At 61.0% G+C, this 19,233-nt stretch overlaps 1 long non-coding RNA gene across 1 annotated transcript; it reads left to right on the top strand.

Annotated features, from left to right (window-relative positions):
• Positions 1-15,980: 15,980 nt before the first annotated feature.
• Positions 15,981-18,617, top strand: LOC309675723. Its single transcript, XR_014269525.1, has 3 exons — positions 15,981-16,167; positions 16,896-16,936; positions 18,018-18,617. It is a non-coding gene; the product is annotated as an uncharacterized lncRNA (long non-coding RNA).
• Positions 18,618-19,233: the final 616 nt, after the last annotated feature.

The following is a 19,233-nucleotide window of genomic DNA, read 5'->3' as shown; positions in this document are numbered from 1 at the left end:
ACTGCTAATGGGCAGTGCCCGTTTCCAGTTCGTTACTGTTCATTAACCGTATTGTTGTAGCACTTTGAGCCTCGGGAATGTGACGGGGATAAATATATTGCGTGAGGGAGGGAAGCAAATCGTCACCTAGGTCCCCCTTTCATGACTTCAACAGGTTTGATGAAATAAAGGGAAAACCTTAAATTCCGAAGAGTCTGCTGATTATGGCACCAGAGTGAGATTTTCCAAGTCATTAATTATTCTGCTCTTATTTCGCACCAACCCATCTACCAGATAGGTACGATTGACTCCTGGTTAATAAAAGGGGGCAAAAAAGGGGGAGTTTTATGTAAAAATAGCCATTAGGGCTCCCCACCAAACCCGTTGCTCAAAAGCAGTTTGATATCTCAGAACAGCCAAAGCTCAAAATGTTTTACAGGCAGGGATTTTTATTGTTTTACTGAAAAAAAAAAAAAAAAACAAAAACAAAACAACAACAACAAAAACCTGAAGGTAAAATTGGCTTTGTGGTTCAGGAAGGCCTGTTTGGGCTCCCCTGGGGCTCGCAGCATCCTGCCCTGTGGAAGTACCAGCAAGGAATTCTAAGAAGATTTTGATGAAAAATTTGAGCTTGGAAAGAAAGACTAGAAAGGAGGGAAGCAGAAGCTGTAAGAGGAAGCAAGAGGCGAAAGGCTGCTATTAAGCAGAAGAGCAGATGTGGAATGAAAATTCTCAGAAGCCGGAGTTATATTCCAAGAAAATATTGTGTGTTTAGGGAAACAATCCCCGTCCAGCACCAGTTAAGGACACTTTTAAATACGCATGCCTAAGCCCCAGTGAAATGTAAGCAGAAGTTTCACTACCAACATTTGCTGAGTAAAGACTTCGGTGTCAAAAAAGAGGAAAAAAAACCAAAACAAAACAGAAAAGAGACTTGTGAAAGACAGGGAGCACGAGTAATCCGGCTGAGCGCAGGGAAAAGAGCATCAGCCCTTTGTCCTGCATCAAAATCCCTCTGGTAGAACAGTGGTTCTGCAGAAAATTGATTTTTTTTTTTTTTTTTTTTTTTTTCCAGGGGAAAGCATCTGCCAAGCAGTGCGTTTGTTCCGGTACCTCGGGAGAGCGAGTGGAGGGGGCGGCACACGCGCTGCTGGTTCCTGCCTGCGCTCCGGCTGCCAGCGCTTATTCCCTTCAGAGCTTTGGGTTTTGCTGACGCGCGCGTTTAATGTAAAACACCGGAGTGACGGGGGGGACGGGGGGACAGACGCTTTACGCTCGGCGATGCGCAAGAAAGGGCGCAAAACTATTCCCTGCATAAATTCAGGGAAGGAAAAAACGAGTATATTTTGAACGCCGAGATTGTTTGTAATTGGGTTGTAATTTAGCTCCTCTGGAGAAGCTCAGGTGCTCCACCGGGGTGAGCTCTCTAAAAACAGGTTGAAGACAGAGACAGCCCTGACAAGGCTGGATGAAGGATGCGCGTAAGCTTTTTCCTCCCGTTTTTAGGTTTAATCTCGATTTCCACAAGATGTGCGTTTTATTTCTATGTCCTATTGGCAGCCGTCGTGTGTATCTTTCTGGATCTTGTAAACCACCGCTTTTCCTTTAGCGCGGCTCCAGGTGGAGCGGATTGGAAGGCAATCGGGTGATACCGGGACAGGCTTTTCCCACGGGCGCGTTGAGGAGTTGCGGTCCGCAAGATCGGCCCCAAAGCTTTCCCCGGGGGAGGGAGGCAAAGGGGGTCGTGGGGGTTTTTCTGTGCGCAAAGCGAAGGGAAAGTTAAGTCCTGGGGGTGGGAAAAGTGTGTGGTTTTGTGAGCAGCAATAACCGGTTGGGCTCTCTGATAGGTGGGGTGGGGGTTTTTCCGCTATCCCCAGCGTGTTTTTGAGGAGGAAGCCAGGAGGGAGCTGCTGCATCCCAAAACCCGGTGATCCTCGCTAGGAAAACGTACCATTTTATCGCAAAAGCTGGGAAAAACGGGCGTTTTTGGTGATGTCCAAACCCGTTGCGCAGCGCGTTGGCTGGCAGAGATGCTGCTTGAGTTGGGGATGCCCCAGCACCTACGCGGGGTATCGGCGCTGCAGAAGTCACGTTAAGCGTTGCTAATTAGAAAGGGGGCTGTGTTTGCCGTGCAGACTGCTGTGGCTGTCGGATGTTAATGAATACAAATAAATTCTTTGTGGGTGTAGCTTTTCAGAAGATGTATAGTAAGAGATAAGAACACGCTGTGGCCCGGGGTGATGTGGGTGGTGGTTACCTGTCAGCTGCTGCTACAGTCAGTGATTATAAGCTGATTTCTTCATAGATCATGGAATGGTTTAGCTTGGAAGGGACCTTGAAGACCATCCGGTGCCACCCCCTGCCCTGGGCAGGGCCACCTCCCCCCAGCCCAGGTTGCTCCCAGCCCCTTCCAACCCGGCCTTGAACACCTCCAGGGATGGGGCAGCCACAGCTCCTCGGGGCACCCTGCGCCAGGGGCTCACCGCCCCCACAGGGAAGAACTTCTTCCTCATACCTCATCTAAATCTCCCCTCTTCCAGTGTAAAACTGTTCCCCTTCTTCCTGTCTCTCCCCTCCCCGACCCAGAGTCCCTCCCCAGCTCTGCTGGAGCCCCTTTAAGCACTGGAAGGGGCTCTAAGGTCTCCCCGGAGCCGTCTCTTCTCCAGGCTGAACACCTCCAACTGTGCTGAGCTCTCCCCATCGCCGCTCACCGGCAGCATGAGGGGGATACGGTGTCACCTTCGCATGGCAAAACCCAGCCGGGCATGTCACCTAGCCACACGCGGGCGTCTTTTCCCCCAGCGATGCAGGTGGAGGCAGCGGTACGTGAGGTGACAACAGCCCCGGCCACGCTCCCGGGCAGGAAGGAGGGGGTGGGAGCCGCGGTGTGTCTTGCTCACCCGTGGGCGATGGGCTCTGCCGCAAGCCTGGCAGTTCGGGGGTGTTACAGGGGCTGATGTAAATGGGCATATTTTTAGCATTTATGCACTTTCAATCCCCGTTTATTACTCTTAGTGCTTTGCAGGTCCTTATTACGGTGCGGTTTCTCAAGCTCTGCTCTAGATGGAGGAATTCTTAATTTCCTCATTCTTCACTTCGCTGATGAGCCTTGCCCTGCCTTTGCTGGTGGGGCTCCACAAGGTCCCCGTCTTCGTGCGAGGCGGTGGCTCCCCACACGTCAGACTTAATGCTGCTTTCGTGACGCTGAGCCCATTTTGCAGCCCCGGTGCTCGCACCTCCTGCCCCGGCATCGCTCGCGGCTCTGAAATAGCCGTCGCGCGGCGGTGGGGGCACATGGACCCCGGAGCAAAGCAGAGGTCCCACAGCTGCCGGGATGTGCTGGTGGATCGCGTGGCAATGGATGCTCAGGTATTTCCGCAGTAGGTGCTTGGCGGTGGTGGGCTACATCAGATCCTGAGCGTGCGCGCAGCTCTGGGAGCAAGAAAAGCATCTAAAGAAAACACCTTAATGCCACTATGACTTTATTTTTAGAAATAACTACAAAGGTGTGATGGGTAAGCAGGATGTTTCTATGTCACCACCGGAAAAGTAATGAGGAAGGGATCTTCTGCCTCTTGGGAGGCTGCTGGAGGTGGCGGAGGTGAGGACGAGCTCATCTGCTGCAGTTGCAAACTCCGTTTCTGAAAGACTTTTGCAGGTGACCGTGGGCGGCTGTGGCCAGCTGCAGAGGGCTGAGAGCTGCCCCTAAATCCCACCTGCTCTCCCCAAAGCTGACCCACGGAGGCGTCCTCCCATGGCAAAGAGGAGCCACTTGAGCAGGGAAGGGCTTTCGGAAGCACGTGAGGACTTCTGCAACATGACTGTGGGTCCATCAGTCCAAAACAGGCTAGAGGCGACGGACACCGCTGAGTGCGGCACTCAGGGTTGGGATGTCACGAAGCCAAATTGAATTTTGTGATGCACCTCCTGAGGTTGGGGGACCTTTGGGAAGTAAAGGGACGCTTCAGCTCACGGAGAGAGGGAGGAAGAGACTCCGGCAAAGCTTCTGCTTCCCCCACACTTCATCCTTCAAAGCTCCTTGGGCTGGGTGTGTTGGCAAACTGAAGCTCTTACAGTCACACCATTGTGAGATCTCCAGGAAAACTTCGAGACAAAATCCACCTTAATTAAAGGCAAGTTCTGAAGTTTTCCCAGGCCTCGGGAATGCTGCCGAAGGCCCCTCCTCCGCTGCTGAGAGGGGGGAGTACCTGCGGGGAGCGCTTCCCGTAACCATCAAATTCCTGAGGGTGTTTTAATACTAAAAAAAAAAAAAAAAAAAAAAAAAAGAAAAGAAAAGCAAAGCAACCACAACTTCCAGAGCTGCAGCTTATGAAGAAGGACGGGGACCGTGAATGTGCTGTAAGGACAAGAAGTCGCTCTGACTCGGGGATGGCTGTGTAATACCTGAGTGACCACGGGCATAAGGCCGAGTTGGCTGCTGAGAATTCGTTCTTGAGTGTTTCCATGTGAAGCGAGAGGTCTTGCTCAAACCTTGACCTAATCGGGGTGTACAAACACTGGGTGCTTTGTGCCGGTGTCGCTCCTGGGGTTATTCTCTGCGAACGCACAAGCTAATAAATTCCCTGTTTAGGAGTGCTCCTAGCTGGCCGCGAACCCGTGAAGGTGACAGCGGCTTCGCTAGAGCTTAGAGGACAAGTCCTCTTTGAAATCATGACAGTCAACAATTCTGAACGATGTAATCATTTGCCTCCAAGGATATTGTTACTGTAGTGTCAGAAATGGTCAAACTTCCCCGATAACTGGAGAGGGATGCTGGGAACCTTCTGGGGAGCCGAGTCCTGCACAGCTCTGTGCCTTATCGGGGATACCAGACTGAATCATAGAATCACCGAATGGTTTGGGTTGGAAGGGACCTTGAAGACCATCTCGTTCCACCCCCTGCCCTGGGCAGGGCCATCTCCCCCCAGCCCAGGTCGCTCCCAGCCCCATCCAACCCGGCCTTGAACACCCCCAGGGATGGGGCAGCCACAGCTCCTCGGGGCACCCTGCGCCAGGGGCTCACCGCCCCCACAGGGACGAAGTTCTGGATCCAGAGTCCCCCCCCAGCTCTCCTGGAGCCCCTTCAGGCACTGGAAGGGGCTCTGAGGTCTCCCCGGAGCCTTCTCCTCTCCAGGCTGACCCCCCACACCTCTCCCAGCCTGTCCTCCCAGCAGAGGGGCTCCAGCCCTCCCAGCATCTCCGGGGCCTCCTCTGGCCCCGCTCCAACAGGTCCACGTCCTCCTTGTGCTGAGGACTCCAAAGCTGGACACGGTACTCCGAGGTTGCTGAGGTAATGGTGTCGGAAATAGTGGTTTTGAGCATGGATGTGGCAAAACTGAGAGGAATGGGGTGAAAAGCAGTTACGGGTGGGTTGTTTATTTGGGAGGAGCCAAGAGGGAAGAAAAAAGCAAAAACGAAAAGGGGGGGCGGAAAAAGGGAGAGTTCCCACCTATTTTCTCCGTGACCGTGCTCTCTAGCCCCTGCTTGTACCCGGTCCCATCGCACACCCGAACCAGCCTGGCCGGTGAAGAGGACCAGGGGTCTGGGACCACGAGCGAGAGGGCCGGCAGGGCTGGGCGCAGGAGAGGACACAGGTCTGGGCCGGCTGCTGGAGGGACGTTTGTGTGATGTGAGCGAGTGTGAGACCTGCGAGCGAGCTGGCAGCCCCGCCGGCTGGAGGGCACGAGCAGGATCAGGCCCTTCCCATCCTTCGGGTCATGGTGGGTATGGGGGTGCCGGTAAAAGCACGGCTCGGGGTCGGTACGTGCTGTGTCTCATTGCTGCCTGGGCTTGGCAACGGGTCCCACTTCAGCTTTAGTGGCCCCGGACCGCTCCGTGGGCTGACGAAACCCACCTGGTTCAGCTCCTCTTAACACAGAGCTTGTGGTTCAGGAGAGCACTCCATGGTCACCGTCAGCTCCTTCCCCTTATCCTGTCAGCTCAGCGTTATCCCACTCCCCGCTTTTCCATCCCCCAGGTCGCTCTCTGCCTGCCCCATCCCAGACGTACCCACCAGTGCCAGGACGGAGCGGAGGGCGCAGCATCCCTGCAGAGAGCTCGCCTCTTCCTTGCCTTGCAGCGGGAGGTGTCCCTGCCCAGGGCAGGGGGTTGGAACTGGATGATCTTCAGGGTCCCTTCCAACCCAAACCATTCTGTGATGTTCTATGATTATTGAACACCAATAAAGTTTATATTCACTTAAAAAGTAATGCCCTATACAAACATAGATACTCAGGTGGTGTTTCCCAGCTCTAAGCTCGTCAAAACAACGAGCAACAACATCTGAAGGTTTAATTCAAGTGGGTTTTGCTTTTATGCATCTCAGCTGTGCGTTGGTGGGGCAGGTTCTGGGTTAGATTTTGGGGGTGGGAGAGACGACACCTGGAGATAGGGCAGCACCAGCCCAGCGCTCGAGCAGACCCTGGGCTGGGGCAGAGCTGGTGGAGGAGAGGGGGAAGGAGAGAGTGGGGCAGAGTGCGGCCGGAGGGGACCGGTTTGCACGTGGAGGGGACTGGGATGGGTGTCCTGAGCTGGAGCCATGGGGGACAGGCTAGAGGCTGTCTTGGGAAAGAGAGCCCTTGGGGAAAGGGGCAAAAACATCAAGTGAAATGCCAACCTGTCACAGTTTCCTCTGTTCCCAAATCCGTGTAGGTATTTTCTGCCCTCCAGAAGCTTCTGCCCTTTCCCTGACCATCACTGTCCTCTGCAGCTCCTTCATCGACCTCCTGAAATGTCGCTGCTCCCCATCCTGGTCACCCCCTGCTTTGACACCAACCCTCCGGCCTCTCCGCTGGAGACTTCTGATGTACCCTCACCCCTCCGGCACCTCCCTGAGCCCTCCGCCGGGCTGGCTGCGCCCCACCGCCCCGGTCCTTGGCAGTCGTGACAGCAGGTATCGACCTCGTGGGCTGAAGAGCAATTGCAGAGGCACCGACGTGCAGCCACGCTTCACCGGGGCTATCACGAGTGGTTAAAAGTCCGTGGCCCAGAGCTGCTGGCCACTGACCTCTTACTTGAGACGTGGCTTTCATGCAAATTCTACGGTCAGCACAGAGACTCAGCTTCTCACGACAGTACCTTCACTGCACCTACAAGGCAAGGAAGACATGAGCTCTCTGCAGGGATGCTGCGTCCTCTGCTCCGTCCTGGCGCTGGTGGGTACGTCCGGGATGGGACAGGCAGAGAGCGACTTGGGGGATGGAAAAGCGGGGAGTGGGATAGCGCTGAGCTCAGAGGATAAGGGGAAGGAGCTGATGGTGACCACGGAGCGCTCTCCTGAACCACAGAAGGCTAGAAAATTTAGGGGGGGGGGAGCACCACAGTATGGTTCCCATACTCATTGCCGAGCATCTGCCGGAGCCGCCCCCCGAGCGGGCCGTGTCCAGCTGGACCCCGCAGAGCCGCTCGCTGCGCTGCTGCTCATGGTGTCTACTGCGGTATCGCCGCTGTGTGACTTCCACTGGTGACCGCCGGACAGCCCGTGAAGGGGGATGAGGGCAGAGGGGCTGTAGCTTCAGCAGATCTCTTCTGCTTTCCTCTATGCGATGGTAATATACAGGTGAAAAGGGTTTCTCCGGTTTGAGATGTGGGTTGGAAATCACAGGTTGAGCCCCGGGAGCATCCCCACAGCTGAGCCGACCCCCGGCTGTGCCCGTTCCTGCGAGGGATCAAAAAATTCCCTCTTGGGCTGATTGACTGGTGTTTCCCATCCCACGCAGTGCCCTGCGAGCTCGGGGGGGCACAGCCCCTCACTGCCGCACAACCCCAGAAAATCACCACCACCCCCAAAAAAAAAAGCAGATGGTGCACTGCGTGTTGCTGAGAAGGGGTTGTGCGTGTGGGGGTACAGCCGGTGGATGGGGGGGTGAGGGGGACCACAACCCACCGCCCCCGGGGTGGGCTGGCGAGGGGAAGGGGCAGCGGGGACAGCCCCCGCTCTGGCCCTGCCGGGGGGAGCATGGCGCTGAGCTGCACCATCCCCTTCTCGGCAGGGGGGAACCTGGCGGTCCTCATCAAAGTGCATCAGGAGTCGGTCAACGGCACCCGGGGGCAGTCGGCGCTCCTGCCCATCTCCTACGGGTTTGATGGTGCCCCTCAATTCCCAGTGCTAATTTACTGGATGTTCCCCAACTCCTCATACATACTCACCACCTGCACAGTGTTAAACTGCTCCCTGGGTGCCGGGGGGGCTCCCAGCAACTGCTGTGCAAAAGTCTTCCTCAGCCCCACGTACCGTGGCCGTGCTGAGCTCTTCCCCGAGAACGGGTCCCTGCTGCTGCGGGACCTGCGGCTGAGCGACAGCGGGGTTTACACCGTCGCCTTCAAACCGTCCTATCAAACCCGGAATGTCACCCTGACCGTGCACGAGCCGCGTCCCACCCCTCGGTGTCCCGGCGAGGGTAAGTGTAAGGTCCGAGCCTGTCCCTGCGCCCGGGGACTCCCGCAAAGGGGGGCTGGAGACAGAGAAGGGGCCATGCACCAGCCCGGCCACCCTGTCCCCCGGTTCTGTCCCTAACCCCTCTCAGCACTCTCACCGCCATCCAGAGGGGACTTTCAGGGGGACCTCAGCTCGGGGTGGCGGGTTTGGGGCAACGGGGGGGTTCATTTTCCCATTCCTCCTCTCATAAGAAGCAGTCTGTGATGCGCAGGGCTGCGGTGGGCGCCGTTATCGGGGCGGAATCGGGAGCTTTGTCTCGTGGGATGGACCACTTTGGGGTCCCCTTCCCGGCAGCAGGAGGAGGAGGAGGAGGAGGAGGACCCCGCAAAGGCAGGCGGGGGGGGGGGGTCGTTAGCTGCAGGACACCTCCTGGGACGGTGTGTGCGCGTCGTGCGGTGCTGGGGAAGGGCTGCGGCGCTGCACCCTCAATGCCGGAGGGTCCGGGAGGCACTGAGGGCCCTCAGGTGCTCTGTCTGCTCTGCCCGGGGACGGCGTCGCGCCCCTCCGGGGATGTCCCGCGGGAAGCCCATGAGATAGAGAGGGGGACGGAGCACGAGGGGTGCGTTTGGGTCTGAGAGCGGGATTCCTCTCCGCGTCCCGCGGCAGTGCGGGCAGTGCCCACGTCGGGCTGCCCACGGCAGCCGCAGGCACAGCACAGGGGGAACGCTCCGCGGCAAACCGTGCCCGGCGGCTTGCCGTCTCTCCTGCTGCAGGTGGAACCGCCCCGCGCGTCCCTTGCCACGTCTTCGGAACCTGCTACTGCTTCGTCCTGCTGCTCCTGCAGCTGCTCTTCCACCTCCCGTGGCACAGGGTGAGCGCGCACCTCTCCGGGCGCGGGGCCTTGGGCTCTGCCGGCCCGTGGCCAGGGCGGGAGTGCCGGGGATGGAGCTGGCTGCTCCGCCAGGGCTGGGGGCAGCCGCGCTCCGCGCCGCCGAGGTGACATGGCTTTGGTGACGCTGCTCCCCGGAGCAGAGCTGCCGCGAGGCCGTGTCGCAGCGGAGAGACCCCGCGGATCCGCTGGACGAAGGACACGGCTGTCCCCGGTGCCTTCTGTGGCAGCGGCAGCCCGATGGTTTGGGATAACTTCTGCTTTGTGCCCGCAGGGATGCTCCGGGAAGGCATCAAACGCCACGTCCCGCTCCGTCCCGGGCACCGGCAGCCGGCAGAGACGGCTGCAGCCCTGAGCAGCTCCGCCGCTGGGATGATGCCGCTTCTCGAAGCTTTTGGGCGCCACTGAGGAGCAGAGGGGGGATGCGCGGGAGCAGCCGGAGGTGGTACCCAAAAGCAGAGCTGCCGCTCGCTCGGGGCAGCGCCCTCCTGGCCGTGTCGGCACGGGATAAACGCCCCGAACCCTTTGCTCAGCCTGGTTTGCCTCCTCTCACCCGCTCGCTCCGGCTTTCCCCGCGCTGCTGGCGGAGTCCCGGGGCCGGGGAACGCGCGGCCGTCCTATGGCGGAGTGCACGGGCTTTGTCCCGCGCCACCGAGCGCTCGCTCTGCACCGGCAAACGTGCCCGGGACACTCCTGCCCACCGGGCAGAGCTTTCCCCAGTCTAAAACGGTCTCCCAGTGGCCCCGCTGGACTGGCTCAGCTTCCCCCCGCGGGAAGGGGTTGTGCTTCGCCTCGTGTCCCGCTGGAATCCACGTCCCGCACAGCCCCCGGCAGCGGCGGCCGCCCCGACCTGCCCGTGGGCTCACGGCAGAGGGTGCCCGTCCCCACACCCGCCGTCCCCGCAGGGCGGCGGGACCAGGGTCGGGGTCTGACACCAGCGCTGCCCACCCTGACGCCGTCCCCGAGGGCCACCCACGGCGCGGAGCCCTCCGCTGCAGCGCTTTGTGTCCCCGCTCCCGCCCTGGACCAGCTCTCCATCCCGGCGAGGGGAAGGGGACCGGTTTGCCGGCAGCCACGCAGCCCTTCCCCCGGGGCAGCACCGCTCCCGGCACCCAGACCCCCCCTCACCCCATCCCGCACCCCCTCCCCGGCCACACCAACTCCCCGTCCTCCCACAGCCTGTCCCCGCGGGACCCGGGGCTGCGTCTGCCGCAGCGCTTGGGGCCGGGCCGGCCGCCGAGCAGGAGGGGAGGGAATGTCCCCAAAGATCCTGGCAAGCCCCGGGGGGTCACGGCCCCCCAGCGCAGGGCTGCCAGGAACCAGGGGCTGCTTCTGCCGGGCATTGGCTGGTGGTTCCCTGCGGGTGGAAGAGCGGGGACCCCTCGGCTGTCACCCACACTGGGGTTTTCCCACGTGTGACCAGGTGAGAGGTGACCCCACACACATCTTGTTGTGTTACCCCATACACCAGTACAGGTTGGGGGCTGACCTCCTGGAGAGCAGCTCTGGGGAAAGGGACCTGGGAGTCCTGGGGGACAATAGGACACCCATGAGGCAGCAATGGGCCCTGGTGGCCAAGAAGGCCAATGGCATCCTGGGGGGCATCAAGCAGAGTGTGGCCAGCAGGGCGAGGGAGGTCATCCTCCTCCTCTGCTCTGCCCCGGGGAGGCCACATCTGGAGCACTGTGGCCAGTTCGGGGCTCCCCGGGTCAAGAAGGGCAGGGAACTGCTGGAGAGGGTCCAGCAAAGGGCTACAGAGGTGATGAGGGGACTGGGGCATCTCTCTGATGAGGAAAGGCCGAGGGACTCGGGGCTTTTTAGTCTGGAGAAGAGAAGGCTGAGGGGGATCTTATCAATGCTCATAAATCCTTCAAGGGAGGGTGCCGGGGGGTGGGAACAGTCTTTTTCCAGTGGTGCCCAGTGACAGGACAAGAGGGAACGGGCACAAACGTGACCATGGGCAGTTCCATCTCAACCTGAGGAGGGACTTCTCTCCTGTGCGGGCGGCAGAGCACTGGCACAGCTGCCCAGAGAGGGGGGGAGTCTCCCCCTCTGGAGCCATTCCAAACCCGCCTGGAGGTGTCCTGTGCCACTGCTGGAGGTGCCCCTGCTCTGTCGGGGGGTGGCACTGGGGGAGCTCCAGAGGGCCCTTCCAGCCCCCACCAGTCCGGGATGCTGTGTTGCTGCAGCCGAGGGGGCTGTGGAGGTCGGTAGCCCCATCCCCGCTGCAGCTGACCCCCGTCCCGCCGTTGTGGCCACCGAGCCGTGGTGGGCTCCCAACAGCAGCAACCGAGAGCACGTGAAGACGGAGGGATGGGGCTCAACTGCTGCCCCGGCTGCCTCTCGGAGGGGGTGGCCGCATACGAGAGGGACCGGACCCACCGCCCATCTCCCCCCCTCACTAACAGGGCGCTGGCAGTCGCTAACTGGGGGAGCAGCGCGGGGCAGTGGGAGCTGTGCAGAGGTGCAGCCCCGAGGCGCTGGCGGGGGGACGCGGGGGGATGGCGGTACCCGGGGCCGAGCTGTCCCCTCGCTCCCGCGATTGCAGCTCACGCTGCCCCTCCCCGGGGGGGTCCCCTGCCCACCGCAGCAGCTCCCCGGCACAACCGCTGCCGCCCCCGGGCTGCCCCCGGCCCCGCTCGGGGAGAAGCTCTGCCCTCTCTGCAGCCGGGAACCTCCTCTCCGCTCTGCCTGCGGGGACCTGCCTGCAGCCCTGCCTGCACCCATGCCTGCAGCCCTACCTGCACCCCTGCCTGCAGCCCTGTCCACCTTCCTGCTGGGACCTGCCTGCATCCCTGCCTGCAGTTCTGTCTGCATCTCTGCCTGCCTGCCTTCAACCCACTCTGCTGGGACCTGCCTGCAGCCTTGTCCACCTGCCTGCAGCTCTGCTGCCCACCTGCCTGCTGGGACCTGCCGGCAGGCTGTACTGCCTGCCTGCAGCTCTGCCTGCAGCCCTGCCTGTTGGGACCTGCCTGCAGCCCATGCTTGCTCCCTGCAAGCCTGCCTGCAGCCTTGTCCACCTGCCTGCAGCCCTGCCTGCTGGGACCTGCCTGCAGCCCTGCCTGCTGGGACCTGCCTACATGACTGCCCTCCTGCCTGCAGCTCTGCCTGCCCACTAGGACCTGACTGCAGCCTGTACTGCTTCCCTGCCTGCAGCCCTGTCCTCCTGCCTGCCGCCCGTACTGCCTGCGGGGACCTGCCTGCAGCCCATACTGCCTGCTTGCCTGCACCCTGCCTGCAGCTCTGCCTGCCCTCCTGCCTTCAACCCACTCTGCTGGGACCTGCCTGCAGCCCTGCCTGCAGTTCTGCTGCCCACCTGCCTGCTGGGACCTGCCTGCAGCCTTGCCTGTTGGGAGCTGCCTGCAGCCCATGCTTCCTCCCTGCAAGCCTGCCTGCAGCCTTGTCCACCTGCCTGCTGGGACCTGCCTGCAGCCCTGCCTGCAGCCCTGCCTGCATCTCTGCCTGCCCTGCTGCCTTCAACACACTCTGCTGGGACCTGCCTGCAGCCCTGCCTGCAGTTCTGCTGCCCACCTGCCTGCCGGGACCTGCCTGCAGCCCGGCCTGCAGTTCTGTCTGCATCTCTGCCTGCCTGCCTGCCTTCAACCCACTCTGCTGGGACCTGCCTGCAGCCCTGCCTGCAGCTCTGCTGCCCACCTGCCTGCTGGGACTGGCTCGCAGCCTGTACTGCCTGCCTGCAGCTCTGCCTGCAGCCCATGCTCGCTCCCTGCAAGCCTGCCTGCAGCCTTGTCCACCTGCCTGCAGCCCTGCCTGCAGCCCTGCCTGCAGCTCTGTCCACCTGCCTGCAGCCCTGCCTGCAGCCCTGCCTGCCCAGAGAGGGCTTGGGCATCTCCCTGTCCCGCGCTGCTCCCGCCCACCGGTGGGTTTGTACCTCTGCCCGCAGCGTTGCAGCCCCTTTGGCCCCGGCGAGGGCCAGCGGCGAGCGGGGCAGGGCAGCCGTGGGGCTGCGGCCGGGACCCCCTTCTCCCCCCGCCTCCCACCGCCGGCGCTGGCGGCCGCCCATCGGCTGCCATCGCCGAGCACAGGAAGAAAGCCCGGGCTCGCACGCTCGCTCGCCAACCAGCCCCGCGGCGCGCGGGGGACTGAGGAAGAGTCACCGACTTCCTCCCCTGCCGAGGCGACGGCGGGGAGATGCTGGTGGGCGGCCTCGGCGCACAGCCCTGGTGGCTTTGACCCCGTGCCAGAGGCGTGGTGACCGACTGGTGCGAGCTCCCGCTCGGGTTCCTGCGCCGTGGTCAGGGCTCGGCGCCGGCACCCAGAGGAGATGTCCTCCGGGCGGTGCCGCTGGAGCCTCGGCGCCCTCCTGCTGCTCCTGGGTGAGTGTGGGGGTCCCGGGGGACGGGGAGCGTGGCCGGCAGCCGTCCGGCGCAGTGGTGCCGTGCGGGGTGATGCCGGTGTGGCTCCTCGCCTGGGTGGCGGGGACAGCTCAGCGGTGGCCCCCCAGCATCGGCGTCCCCATGACATGCGCCATGGGGGACCTGTCACGGTGGTGGCGGGGGGCTGCTCCGTCCCCCGGCAGGAGGGGCTGTGCTTTTGCCTCCCCTGTTCCTCCCGCAGCACGAGGACGGAGAGCGGCTGCGGTGTCGGTGTCGGTGGGCAGAGGGGCAAACCGGGACGGCGAAAGGGCGCAGTGCGCTGAAGGGCCGAGGGGCGGAGGGCGGCGAAGGGGTTGGGGGTTTGGAGCCCATCTCGCAGCCCTCCCCGGGGCTCACGGGTGGGCTCAGCCCACCCAGCGCCCTGCGAGCCCCGGGGGGGCACAGCCCCTCACAGCCGCACATCGCAGACCCCAGAAAATCGCCGCCACCGCCCCCCAAAAAAATATGCGGATGGTGCACTGCGTGTTGCTGAGAAGGGGTTGTGCGTGTGGGGGTACAGCCGGTGGATGGGGGGGTGAGGGGGGCCACAACCCACCGCCCCCGGGGTGGGCTGGCGAGGGGAAGGGGCAGCGGGGACAGCCCCCGCTCTGGCCCTGCCGGGGGGAGCGTGGCGCTGAGCTGCCCCATCCCCTTCTCGGCAGGGGGGAACCTGGCGGTCCTCATCAAAGTGCATCAGGAGTCGGTCAACGGCACCCGGGGGCAGTCGGCGCTCCTGCCCATCTCCTACGGGTTTGATGGTGCCCCTCAATTCCCAGTGCTAATTTACTGGATGTTCCCCAACTCCTCATACGCACTCACCGTCTGCACAGCGTTTAACTGCTCCCTGGGTGCCGGGGGGGCTCCCAGCAACTGCTCTGCACAAGTCTTCCTCAGCCCCACGTACCGTGGCCGTGCTGAGCTCTTCCCCGAGAACGGGTCCCTGCTGCTGCGGGACCTGCGGCTGAGCGACAGCGGGGTTTACACCGTCGCCTTCAAACCGTCCTATCAAACCCGGAATGTCACCCTGACCGTGCACGAGCCACGTCCCACCCCTCAGTGTCCCGGCGAGGGTAAGTGCCAGCACACTCTGCGTGGACATCTCCTGCGCTTCCCGGGCGGCGCGCGCGGGAGGGAGCGGGCGCTGGCGGAGTGTCGGTCCCTCCTCTGGAAGGGACGCGCTGCTGCCGTGTAGAGAGGATTTCCAGGGATGCCTTACGGGCTGCTGTAGGTCTTTTCGTCTCACGACAGGAAACCCGTCCTGTGCCGCGCTGCCAGCTGCGCCGGGGCTCGGGGCTTCCTGTGCGGCTGGTTGTCTCCACGCGAGAGATGCTCTGTCGCCAGCGGTGCCCTCGCCCAGCGGGTACGGCACAGAGGAGCGGGATGGGCTGAGAAACCCGCCCGCGGGGTTTGAGCCCTGTACTGGGGGAAATCCCGTATTCACTGGGGAGAATGGGGCACTCGGGGATAAATCCGTGGCCTCACGGGCTAAGGAAAACCCATGAAATGGTTGCTATTCCCACCTGAGCAAGGCGCGGGTGTCCCGGGGCCGTCGGTTCCGCTGGCAGCCTCGGCCCCTCCGGCAGGACGGGCTCCTTCTTCAACCTGCCCGAGTCCGGCGCCTTTATTGGCCCCGATGATGTGCCTCGCGCCCACCGCTCTCCCTGCGCTTGTCCCTTGCTGTTCCCTCGCCGGCTCTATCACCCTCCGCAGTGACCCCAGCCGTCTTTGAGGTCCTAACTTTGCATTCAGTGAATTCCCAGTTCGCCTCCTCTGCCATCTCTCGGGGCACCAGACAGAGAACGCTTTCCCTTCCTCCCTGCCAGCGACTCCCCCCCAGCTCCGCCGCCGCCCGAGCTAGAACGTACATGAAATAATCTCGGTGGCACGGCTCAAGAGAAATCGCTGTGCGTAGCACCCGAACCCCTGCGCCCTCTTCGCCGGGGCTGGTGAGCCCCTTCCCCGCGCGCTCCAGCGGTGCCGCGAGACGGGCGCATCGCTCGCACTCCACCCGGGATAGAGATATCAGGGGGGTGTCAGCCGTCCTCCCGGCGGTGGGGACAGGGAACCCTCCTGGGTGGCTTTGGGGCCGGGGGACCCATGGCCACCGCACACCCCCTGAGCGGTTGTGGGGCTGAGCAGTGAACCCCCACGGCACAGGCAGGGGTGCAGGCAGTGGGGGGAAAGGAGACTCGTTAAAGCTTGAGCTGTAGATGTGTGTTTGGGGGAGGGGGGAGAGGCTTTTTTGTGGTGCAGTATCTCCTTCGACCCCGGTGCCCGCAGCGCTGCTCCTCCTCCGGCTCCTCGCGCTGCTCTCTGACCCCACGGAGAGTGCTGCGGTCAGCAGGAAGGCTCCAGAAAAGGCGGTGGAGTTGCTGCAATCGCTTGTTTAAAAAAAAAAAAAAAAAAAAAACAAAACAAAACTCTGACACCACCTGTTTTCTTTCGATCGGCAGACACCCCGGCGCAAATCAACACCTGGGTAAGTGGGGTTTGCTCCTCCGTCGTCCTCCTCCTGCTGTTCCTGCTCTTCTGCTGCATATGGTACCGGGGTGAGTGGATCTGCTCCTGCTTTTTACCCTCCCGGGTCTGCGTCCTCCAGCTCGCCCAGGCGTATTCTCGGGCGTTAAGGGCAGCGGAGGGCTCAGGAGTTGCGCGGCTTCTGCTCTTCCCACCAAAACGCTTCCTCCTGTGAGAGCACCTCCCAAACGCGCCCCCTCCTCCCAGTCATAAGAGCTGCTGAACGCTTTTCAAGCTCATAATGAAGCAGAAACACAGCACAGGGCTGTTGCAATGGGTTTCGGGTGAACTCGTACTTTGCGGTGCTGAGACCAGAAGCCAGGTACTGCCACGGATCTAGTCTGTAAAATGGGTACAAGTTTATGGATGCTGAAGCGCATCTTCTACGTGTGGCCATGGCTATTCTGCTGTGGCTACTTCAAACCTCCAACTAGGGAGACACCCCGGGGGGGGGGGGGGTCCACAGTAAAATAAGTCAACGAGGTGTGTATCTCCACAGCTTCCCCCAGCGATGCCTTCCAAACCTTCATTCCCGAGGATGCCTTTGCCGGGAAGCAAATTAATTTCTCTCCGAGGGAGAGGTTTCGTTTGCGCTTTGAGAGAGTCGTTGCAGAAATCTCCATCCGAAAGGCAAAACCCACCTCACCCTCCTCGGTGAAAGCGCCGGTGGAGCAATCCCGGCTCCCCAGCGCTGGGAGAGAGGAAGGTGCCCACCGTCGGGGTGTCTGCCGGATAGTAAAACTCTCTTTTTTTTCCCTAGGTGTGGCTCAGCGGAAGAAGAGACTCATTAAACAGCAGCAGGTAGAGGGGAAAACCTGAAACCTCGTGGGCACAGGCAGCCGGGTCACCGCTAACTGCTGCCTTGAATAAGACGTACTGAGCTGCACGGGTCGGGGGCCGGATATAAAATTAGGAAGTTAATTCATTATTGCGAGGGAAGGCTGCAAAGTGCCTTGCCCTTTCCCCAGCTGCGCGCTTCCCTTCCCCCTCCCTCCCTCTCAGACCCCAAACCGGCCCGAAGGGTACCCGCGCGGCTGAGGAGCCTCGGGGCAGCGCTGGCCGGCAGCAGGAAAAACGCAGAAGGGTTCAATGCAGAGAGACGGGGGCGTAATCACCCCTCCCTGCTTCCTGGTCCCCTCAATTTACGTTAAAGCGCTTCTTCGGGGAGCGGTGTGGGCAGTCCCGGGGACTCACCAGGGTTCCTCGCCTGTGAAAAACGAATAAAGCAGAGAGGAAGAGGCAAAGGAACTCAAGCAGGAGACGCGAGAGCAAGACGGCTCTCGCCATCTTGATGACTTGAGTCATTTCTCTGCCCCCCACCTGGCGCTGGGGAAGGTGACCCCACGGGGGCGGCAGATGTCCCAGAAGTAGGAGAGTGCTCCAAGAGAGCACGTCCCGCCGGTCCTGCCAGCCTACAGTGGTCTCCACACAACGAGGGCAAAGAGGGGGTTGTGATTATCTTTTTCTGGTGGAAACAGCCAAGGTGGAGGGCGGGTTCCCCACCCTGTGCTCTCTGCTCTGGAAACCACGGCAAAACCTCAGCAAAGGTTTTCATCCCCGTTTCCAGCATCCATGGAGCTCTCCCGTCTGCTCTCCAGGCCGTGCCTGTTTTGTCCGAGAGGTCCTTGGGCAAAGGAGATGTCACCCTCCTCCAGTGTACCTGGTGGGCTGAGCCGGTTTTGCACCCGTGGGGTGGGGGGAACTGGGACCAACCTTCCCCCGGCGCTACCGTGGGTAACACCGTCCGGGCTGTACGTAGCTCCTGCCTCTGCCAACTTAACCTCAGTGCGTGCGGCCGGTCAGGAGCTCTGGACCCCTCCTGATCCCAAGGCAGCCTCTGGAGAAGGCTCTCCCCTTTGGTCTTTCCTTTGTGCTCCTCTAGGTCTCAAACGGGGAGGAGTCCCACATGGAAAGCACTATGGCGAGGGACGTGGCAACCATCTACACCAACGTTGGAGACAGCTTTGAACCACCACAGCCCAGACCGACGCTGGAGGCCGTGTACACAACCATAACTTCTCCTGGTCCACCAAGACTGGACACGGGGCCCTACCATCTCCTGGTTTGACTGTGGGAGCTGCCTCGAGCAGGAGCTTTGCAGAAGGTGGTGGTGCCTGGAAGCCAAGAGGATGCTTTTCTCAGTGCTGTGGCGCCCTCGGTGCCCCCCCTCCGCACCCCGAGCCTGGCCTGTAAGGGATGTGGAGTGCAGAAACGCCGTCGTTTGCCTCGAACTGCCGTCTCTCTCGAATTTGAGGGGTGAGCTGGTTTCGGTTTCTCCTCGAGACTTTCCGAGAGTACAAAGACACCCGGCGTAAGAGAGAGGTGCCTTAAGGCAAAGGCAAATCAGCAGCTGGCCCGTGGGAAGCTTGCTTGCATAGACGCACCTTAATTTGAGGGGTAACGGAGAGCATTAAACGGATTTTAATCGTGTGTCCCAGGTTCACTACCGATAGTTTTGTCATATTAAAAGAATACGTGAAGGTTCTTTGACCTGAGAAGTGGCCCTTATTTTCATAAGTATACCGAGTAATTGTTGAGCAGACTCTTCCTGCAGCGACGTGCGCTTGGCCTCGGGATCCCCGGGCAGCGGGTTCCTCCGCCGCGGGTTTGAGATGTCCCTTTGAAGCACAGGAAGATGGGGCTTTATCTGCAATGGATTTCCCGGCGCGAAATGCCATTTCCTCAAACCTGTATGCATGGGTGGAAGAAGGTTGAGCTGCGTAATTCTAGTTTAAAGTTCAAAGGCCACGTCTCCCCCAGCAGCACCCGCGTTTTCAGGCATCTTTAAATTTCAGCGTGGGCATAAATCGATTTCGTTTCCCTCTGGGCTTCACGGAAAGCCGGGTAGTATGTACCAAAACATGGGGCTTCGTCACTCTTCATAAATGGATGCCACGAAAGGGTGAGCCCTCGATGCTGCCGCGGGAATAGCTGCGTTTGTCGCACCGCGCCATCTCTCTGCTCACCCTGAGCTCCCACCACAAAAGACATTTGGTCTTCGCCTACACCGTATCTCCCGTCCCTGTCTCCAACCCACGCCGCCGCCTTGCTGGCCACCTCTGCATTTTCATTTCCTTCTCTGAGCAGCTTCTTTGCAG

The sequence above is a fragment of the Vanellus vanellus genome (assembly GCF_965231255.1).
Source record: "Vanellus vanellus genome assembly, chromosome: 10".
Taxonomy (NCBI): Eukaryota; Metazoa; Chordata; class Aves; order Charadriiformes; family Charadriidae; genus Vanellus; species Vanellus vanellus.
The sequence above is the reverse complement of the archived record's forward strand: the minus strand, read 5'-3'. Positions and strand labels throughout refer to the sequence as shown.